The 8990-nt window shown below is 35.9% G+C and overlaps 1 pseudogene; it reads left to right on the top strand.

Annotated features, from left to right (window-relative positions):
- The first annotated feature begins 5396 nt into the window (after positions 1-5396).
- On the top strand, positions 5397-8762 carry LOC141249604 (uncharacterized; annotated as a pseudogene).
- The last annotated feature ends 228 nt before the right edge of the window (positions 8763-8990 follow it).

Raw genomic sequence — 8990 nt, 5'->3', positions numbered from 1 at the left:
TCTCTCTAAACACATAGATGTTTTCCATCATTTTCTACGAGACCACGTTGAGCATACGAGGGTGAAGCTTACACACATACCAACAGAGAGTCAAATCGCTGATATCTTCACTAAGGTGCTAAACCGGGTACCTTTCTTAAACCTAAGGCTTCAGCTGGGCTTAATTCCTATCAATTAGACCATTCTTCCACTCGTTGTAAGTTCCTTCATACTGGCTATGTTTAAGCATTTTATTTTATCTTTGGGAACTTATGATGAGGTAATCTTTCATGATCTTTTCTTGTTAACATGCTATATCTAAACAAGAAATGTCTAGCTTAATGAGTATATTGATGCAAACATGTTCCTATATTCTGTATCATCGCATGCTCTTCTTTACCTCTCATGAAAGTGCTGATCATCTTCTTGCCTATTACATGCCTAAGAAATGATCCACTTTTAAGTGTCCCTAAGCCTAACTTTAATGCTTGCTTCCTGATTCCCTTGATATATCTCCACACATGAACTATACGTTATTGTGACAGAAAGCCAGTATCCCCTGTATGCACATGATTAATACTTGCTATATTTGAGTGCGAGTGACCCCCTTATATGTGCATTATATCCCCTCATTGTTGCGCTTTAAATTTCATGCTAAGTGACTGTATCACATCTCAAGCTCGATCAAACTTCTCTCAGTGTAAGTAACTAAGCACCAATCATCAAAGCGAGTGAAGAATGATTGCCTCGAAGACCAGCACAACTATCTAAAATCAGGTGCTAATCAGGCGAGGTGAAATATGAAGTCTACACATTACATCCATACCTTTTCCTGTCTTGCTTTAAGTATATTATCTCGATACCGGTGCTAAGCCACTGTTTATCTTTTGGCACTGAGACAAGTGAAGCCACTTCAAGAAGAAATCAAGTCTATTGGTAAAAGTTGGTGAACATACTGAGATGAAGGTGATTTGAGTTGATACTCCTACTTGCTTTCTGAATTCTCCTTGCGTGACTATGTGATAGACTCGCTAGGGTTCCATCTACAAAAGGCATGAGGAATAATATACATATTTACAGTATGCCTTAGATTGATTTTAGTAACTTGAGTGCTTCATGGTTACTGTCTCACTCGCATGATCTTCACATGATTATGCTTGTTATCTGAGTTAAGCGTGACTGAGTACCTTACTTTTTGTTCCCTTTGATGAATTATATATGCCTTTTCGATGATACCAAAAGAGGGAAGAAAAACGGTTTGGGCAGGTGAATGATTAAGAATACTCTTTTTGTTGTCAAAATTGGGCAAAATTTAGACCAGCTTGGTCTAAGGGGGAATAAAGGTACAATCGCTAAGTGGCTTTGGCGAGATTTTAAGCAGATTTGGTCAATCTATCGAGTATCAGTTTAAGCTTCATTGTATATGTTACAGCTTATCTGAGTACATTTTGAAATAGATGTGCTTATACTATTTAATTATTTGTCATCATCAAAAAGGGGAAATTGTTAGTTTGAGCTTGCTCAGACGAATTGCTCCTTTTATTTTGATGATGATAAACACTACATTTGATCTATCTTGTGTTTTCTAAGCTATACAGGAGTAGGTTAAGAATCCAAGAGAGTCACTTTGGCCAAGCGAACAATCTAGAGACTAGTCTTGAGCCTTACAAAGATAGAAGATATTGGAAAGGAAATCTCAACCAACTCTAAGTTGAAGAAACACAATTCTGAAGTGAAGATGTGAAGAAGAGTTGAAGACAAAGACTAGCGAAGAGACGAAGAGAGTCGCTGCCGGCTAGTGTATCCAGTGCTTCAACGATGAAGAAATGAAGTGAAGGGAATCTACCCGGGTGGCTTATGCTGCACCAGCGTGTAGAATATATCGTGCAAGATGATGGGAAAGACGTGACGCTCAGGATAGGTGAATGTGTTTCTACCTATGGAGAGTGAGGAGAGTGGATCGCCAGCGTGGACGAGTTGAAGCGGAGTGGTATGGAGCGGATCTCTAGCATGGCAGAGTTTGTTATAAATTTGTTGCTCAAGAAAAAGGAGAACATGAGGAGGACCTTCCTGGGGGAGTAGTCACACGGATTGCCAAGGTGACAATCTCCTTTATATTACAATATTGTATAGAGTTTTCTAACTTGGGGACGAAGTTTAGGATTTCTATAAATAGTTATAATAATTGTATACATTCGCACAAGCTTGGGAAATCTCGAGAGAGAGAGAAAGTCTAGCTAGCACAAATAAAATAGGATTAGGAAAGCCTGGGAGTTTGGGGCTGGTTGGTTATCTCTGAGGGAGTGAGTGCCATCTATACAATTTGAGAGCAATAAATGTTGTAAGTGAACTGAATGCGAGTGTAATGAGTGGAGAGTTATAAGGCCTTGTAATCGTCTACTCATTATATTGAATATATTGGTGATTTTCATCTCGGTCATGTATTATTGCCAATGGTTCTCACCTTACCAAGTCTCTCTGTGAATATTGAGCTGAATCTTTCATTTAACCATTTAAGATTCATATTGTGGATTTACCTTGTTATTCCGCATTTATGGCATACTCGCTTTCTAGCGCGATGTGCTTACTTAAGGGAAAAAGACTCGCTTAAAAGTGTTTTTAAGTTCCGCATATCTTAAACATTAAAGCTAGTCAATCGAGCTACTCTTCTTTAAAAACTAGTTGATTCAAAGCTACTCTATAAACGTTTTCAACAAGCAAATCACTCTTATGTTTACTCGCTTTCTTGAGAGCTATTCTTTAGACACTAGCTTAATAGCTTTTGTTTATTGAATATAAAGTAAGTGTAACATTCACACATATATCTTGTTACACTTGCTTTTTTATCTTGATCCTACTCCTCATAAAACTTACTGCGGAAAACAGAGTCGAGGATCTCGCCGGAAAACGGTGCCGAGCTCCTTGAGCTCTCACCTTCCTCACGTGCCAACGCCGGAAACAAGGGTCGGATTCTCGGTCTTCTCTGTCTCGAGCATCGTCGGAGTAGGGATCAAACCCCTCGAGCTCTTCCTCGCAATCCTCTCGAACCGTCCCTCATGAGTTCTCCCTTCTCGACGATGAATCCCAGCTCCTCGATGAAGACGACAGAAGAGAATGAAAATGGGCCCTTCCCGATATTGGGCCTTTTCCATGATGCGTCGGCCACTGCAATTGTGTAATGAGGTTCGGGCTTTCCATGGAGATAGCATATTCTTTGCTGAGGACGAAATCAGGGATATCACGTGGGCATGTCCACTTCGCAACGGATATTTGGGCCATTCGTCTAAAGCAAATAGTTGGGCCTCTCTAATTAGGGTCATATAAAGCGTAATACTATTAGATCATGATTAGGTGTAATGGGAATATCCAAAACAAGGTAAGTCGTCTATAATCATCTTAATTAATTCAATTATACATCGAAGCTCCATTCGAGCATATTAATTAATTAGTCTCGGGCAAGCCCTGACTTATCCATACCACTTGTTTCGTATTTACGGTACTTAGTAGCTATTAAATAATATGAGAGGGACGTGATTCCTCCCCCCTCTGGGACAAGTCATCTGGTGAACGGAGCACATATCTACATGTTCTTAATGCTCAATTGTCCAATACATAATATATGCATATTTAAATACATTACTGAATTGAGCGTCAGAGAGCCTATCAAGGAGACCCCCGCCTACGGTTCTAGGCTTTTGCAGAGTAATTGAAGATATCAAATCAACACACAATCAATTGGCGAGAAGAGCAATATGAAAAAGGACGGAAAAGCCCTCAAAGATGGAGTTTTACCATCTTCCACCCACTGGAGCAAGATACGGACAAAACCGGGCTCCAACAACTGGTGACGAAGTCAGCAGCTTGGTTAGCTTCGTGATAGAAGTGGGTAATATTGACTGCATCAGTAGAGTTAATCAAGGTAACAACTTCTTCAATGACATTGTGATTTTCCAAGGAACTTTCCAAGTATGTTTAAGGCAAGTGATGACAATAATATTATCTCCTTTAATTTCAATATTTCGGAAACCCAAACTGAAATTAGTTTGGATTTCCAGAAAGACACCTTGAGTTTCAACCATGATTTGTCGCTTGAGATAGGAAGGACAAAGATAGCAAAACATGGCCCATAAACCTTTACAAACCCATCTAAGTTGATGTTTATATATCCGGGCTTAGGTTTTATCCATCCTTTATTGCGCTTTCCATCATTAGCCTTCGTACTATCTATCTATCTTCTGTATATATATATACTTAAAGGTTGGCCTACTTTTAAATCAGTAAATGTGTCATCAATGCTGCAATATCTTTATCTTCAATTTTTCCCTTGAAAACATATCTTCTATTACATACTATTGGACTTGCATTTTTATTTATATGGATTGTACACACCACTTAATGGATCGATGTAGGGATGAATATTGGTCCAAATCCGAATTGACACCATACCGTAGACCAAATTCACAAAATCCTTGGACCGAAGATAGGACCAAAAAGATCGGTCCAGTCTCGGTCTCGGTTCGGCCCGACCCATATTTGGACCGAATCGGGGTGAAACTATAATTTTATTAAAATGTATAATAAATAAATAAAATTTATGCTTTATAATATATTTTGTTTATATATATAGAATTATATCATTCACAAAACTAATTTGAGATATTAAAAAAGATTAACAATCTATATATATAACCTTTTATAATTAATATTACATATTTTTATTTTATTTTTTAAATTATCGGTCCGGACCGGGTCAGATCGATTTTGGACCGGACCGGACCGAGCCCAAAATATATAAAATCTCGGACTGAAGACCGGACCGAATCACATCGGTCTGGTCCAGTCGGGTCCGATCCATTTTTTTGGTCTGCACCGATTTTATGTTCATTCCTAGATCGATGTGATCAGGTCGCCTTTGTGGTGTTTTGTGAAAATCAACATTGTTCTCTCTTGCAGCCTCGGTCTAAAAAACAAAATTGTCCCGATATTATGTAGTCGACATTAAACTAATCAAAATGCTAAGATTGTGTTCTGATATGATCAAGTCTCCTTTTGTGGGGGTAAATTAAAATCACATTTTTTCCATCTTGCAACCTCCATTTAAAAATCACAATAGTTCCGACATTTAATACTATGATTTAGTTTCACGTCGATTCAGTCTTATATATGATTTAACTTTTTTCTTTCATTATTAATAAAATAACCATCACTAAATCAAAATTTTAATATTATGACAGATTTAACTATCACGAGTTACGTATAAAATAAAACTTTATGATAATTCTACAACTGAAAGTAGAACTATTGTTAAGTTATAAAAAATAGTGATTTCCAAAAAAGTACCGCGTACATGATAATCAAGTAGTACTAATTCATACAATTATGTTAAAAATAATAAAAATTATTAAAAACTATACACAATGATCCTGAACAAAATAAGATTAAAGGAAAATGGTTCATAGTTAAGTATTTGACATATAAATAGTAATATTATGGATAAATAATCAATTCCATCAATCTATATATGTATGATCTAAATCCTTTAAAGATATAAGATTTGATGATTCAACTATATGCATAAAAAGTAAAATTTCTCAAAAATTAAAAAGATATAAATATATGATGAAAATGATGTAGTAGCAACTGATATAAATTGTGTAGCCTATCACCCATATAAATATTGTCACAAATAAAAGAACAAGTAAAACACCTATCACATTATGATATAGATCATATAGAATGTAGCACGAAAATACTCCTTTTCCACCGAGGATACAAGTACTGGCAAAATACAAAATAATAATACATCAGAATGATTGATAGCCCGTGAAAAGTACGGACATCCATTACTAGTTATCTTGTAGAATAATTAAAGCTAGATAATATCTCTCATCTCTTCAACCCACATGAAACTCTATTCCTTTCACAATTCATCCATGACTTTTCTCTATTTTCCCTCTTTTCTTTCTTTCTTACAAGAGCTTCAATGGTGATATTCAAAATGAGTATATAGTGAATTTTAAAATATTATTTTATTTTATTATACTATTTAAAATAATTAAAAAATTGATATTAATCTGTAAAAATATCTAAGAAATTTGAAGTATCAACATTGTAGATGATCTAAGAGTATCTTCAATGGTGATACTCACCTAAAAAATCATAACTATTTTTTTCTCTCTTCTAAATCATATTATGATATTACTGTACCACACCAGTAATATTCGAATCTCCCAATTTCACTTTAATGGTTGTTGTAGGCTATCATAGCATAGTTCTGATGCTTGTTTACTGATTTCATATACTTTCATATTATATTATATATGATTTGCTCTTCCTTTGTAGAATCCATAGGAGGAATTACTTCAAGAATGGTAAATGGACAGAGTGATGAAGACCAGAGACTTCCCCATCACCGTGAACCTAAGGAATTTGTCTCATATTCTTGAAGATTTGGCCCTGTATATTGTAGATTACCATTCATTTCTGGAATATTTCAAAGCTCGGAGTTCTCAGTTGTTGTTTAGATGCTGATAACTATGAAACAAATGAGGAGTTGAAGAAGATTTGTGAAGAACGTGGATACTCCTATATGGTGTGCTGCATTTTTTATAGTTACACATTTTGAACAGAGATAAATACAATAAAAAGAAGAAGTACTTTGTGCCCTGTTACTAATAGAAATTTCTGTTTTATCGTAGGACTTCTGTGAGGTTTGTTGTTAAAAGCTTCCAAAATATGAAGATAAAATAAAAAATTCTTCGAGGAACATCTTCACACTGACGAGAAGATCCGTTACTGTGTGGCTGGAAGTGGTAAAATTAGCCATTTTTCCTTTCGTTTGTTCTGTGCAGTGGATTTGCTCTAATGTTTTGATGAAAGGTTACTTTGATGTGAGGGACCATAATGACAAGTGGATTGTGTGTGGGTGAAGAAAGGAAGTATGATTGTCTTACCTGCTGGAATTTACCATCGTTTCACATTTGACTCTGATAGTTACATCTCCGGTCATAAGTCGTCGGGAACATTGTGTTGCGACCATGACTTGAAAACCCTAGCCTTTTTCATTGAGACAATGCAAAGAAGAAGACGCAGTGGTGAGTGGCTAATGTTTTTTTCTTTAAGGGAAAACACAAGTGGGGGTATAACAAATATTGGACCCATTTCGCAAAGCATTATGCAAGTATAAGAAATACTAGGCCAACTAATTATATCCTTTTATTCGTTAAGTTATGCAACATCTATTAAGTATTAATTAATGATCGAAAAAAATAAGTATTTTATCTTCTATATATATAGGTATTTTAAAATGTGCTCCGATAGACAAACATGCATATTAGTTCGCCAGATTGATATCAGCCCGATCTAATAATTTTTTGAACCGATTTTTATCATTATTTTAATCTAAACCACTTTACTTATTATATTAATAATCTAAACCTCTACTTGAGTACCCGCAATGGTTGGCTCTTAGAGAGGTTCTTAGAACAAGAATTATTTGTTAAGAGCTAAGTGAGTTTTGTTAATTTTATTGGCTGACTCTTAGAGAGGCTTTTAAAATATTAAAATAATAAACTAATATGTTTATATTTGGTTTATGTATTAAATTTATAAAATAAAATCCTCAAAATAATTTCCATTTCTATGAAATCAATTAGAAACTTTTATTTTATATATACTATAATATTATATAGTGGTAAATTGTTAATTTTATTAAAAGATCATTAAAAATAGTGGTAAATTGTTAAACACGAGGATCGCGAGCATTTAGGAGAAGACCGAAGAGAAAACTGCCAAAGGACAAGGAATGATCGCGCGTCCACGTAGGATAAGACGCTACAGAAGCCTAGGCATGACTGTGCCCATGGCCCGCGCGACCGCGCCCATAATCGCCAGTGAAATGAGAAAAAACGTCCGGGCACGACCATGCATGCCCAGGCGCGCACATGCCATGCCTGGGCGCGATCGGGCCACTGTCGGACTGTGACTCTATTTGGGCTTTTTTGCGAGATTTCTTTGGGCATTTTAATTGCTTTCTGATTGAGCTTTGGGCTGGGATTTTTATTAGTTATTTCTAGGGCCTTTAGGTTTTATAAATAGGGTTGAGAGCTCTGCCTCCTTCTCATTATCTCATCTTTTATCATTTTCACATTTTACATAGGTTATTCGCTATGAGCCAGGAGTAGTCTCATATACTTTGTTCGATTGGTGAAAGCCAATAGGTTGATTAAATGTAAGACTTCTATCATGTGTTTGCAATAATATATCCTAGTTTGCTTTATCCTCTTGCGTATATTTCTGATTGAATTGAATTATCTATCTAGATTGATCACCTAGGTTGTTTAAGTCGATTTCATATTGCTAGGCTTGACTTGTCCGAGTTGGAGAGTCTTGTCATAGAGTAGTGAATCAATTACCTAAACTAGTTGGACTTGTAGTTGTGTGGAGGATAATGATGTGTTAGCAGCCAAGTGACACTGCACATTCCTATTTATTCTTGAACTTAATCCTACCTAGGAATTAACCTTTGATAGTTTCAAAGTTATATTAGAGGTAAGGGCTATTAGGACTAGTTGGACTAATTAGCTACATAGGAACAAGGATTAGGGAAACTAGAGGATATATAAGCATTAGAAGAGAACCCGAATAGAAGATGTCAATGATCATTTAATCAACTTCTTAGGTAGATACTGACTGTGCAAAGTGATTTCCCATATTAATCACCAAATCAATCATTTGTTAGTTAGTTTCATCAATTTCCTTCTTTGGTTACATTTTAGGGTTAATTGAATTCAATACCATAAGAATTTATCTCATTTGATTTCCTGCGAGATTCGACCCCTACTTATCGCTTTTCTTAGATAGAGTAGTAGTTGGGATAATTACATTCGACGGCGGCAGGAATGACTATTTTGACCGTCGTCAAATTTGGCTCCGTTTCCAGGGAATCAGATTTCTTTTATTGAGGTATTAATTTAATTGACCCTGGTGCTGACTAGTGTATAGTCAGCACC

The sequence above is a fragment of the Phyllobates terribilis genome, unplaced genomic scaffold (genome assembly GCF_046119375.1).
Source record: "Phyllobates terribilis strain yellow unplaced genomic scaffold, ASM4611937v1 Scaffold_4846__1_contigs__length_56624, whole genome shotgun sequence".
In the NCBI taxonomy this organism is placed as follows: domain Eukaryota; kingdom Metazoa; phylum Chordata; class Amphibia; order Anura; family Dendrobatidae; genus Phyllobates; species Phyllobates terribilis.
This window is presented reverse-complemented; position numbering and strand designations above follow the sequence as displayed.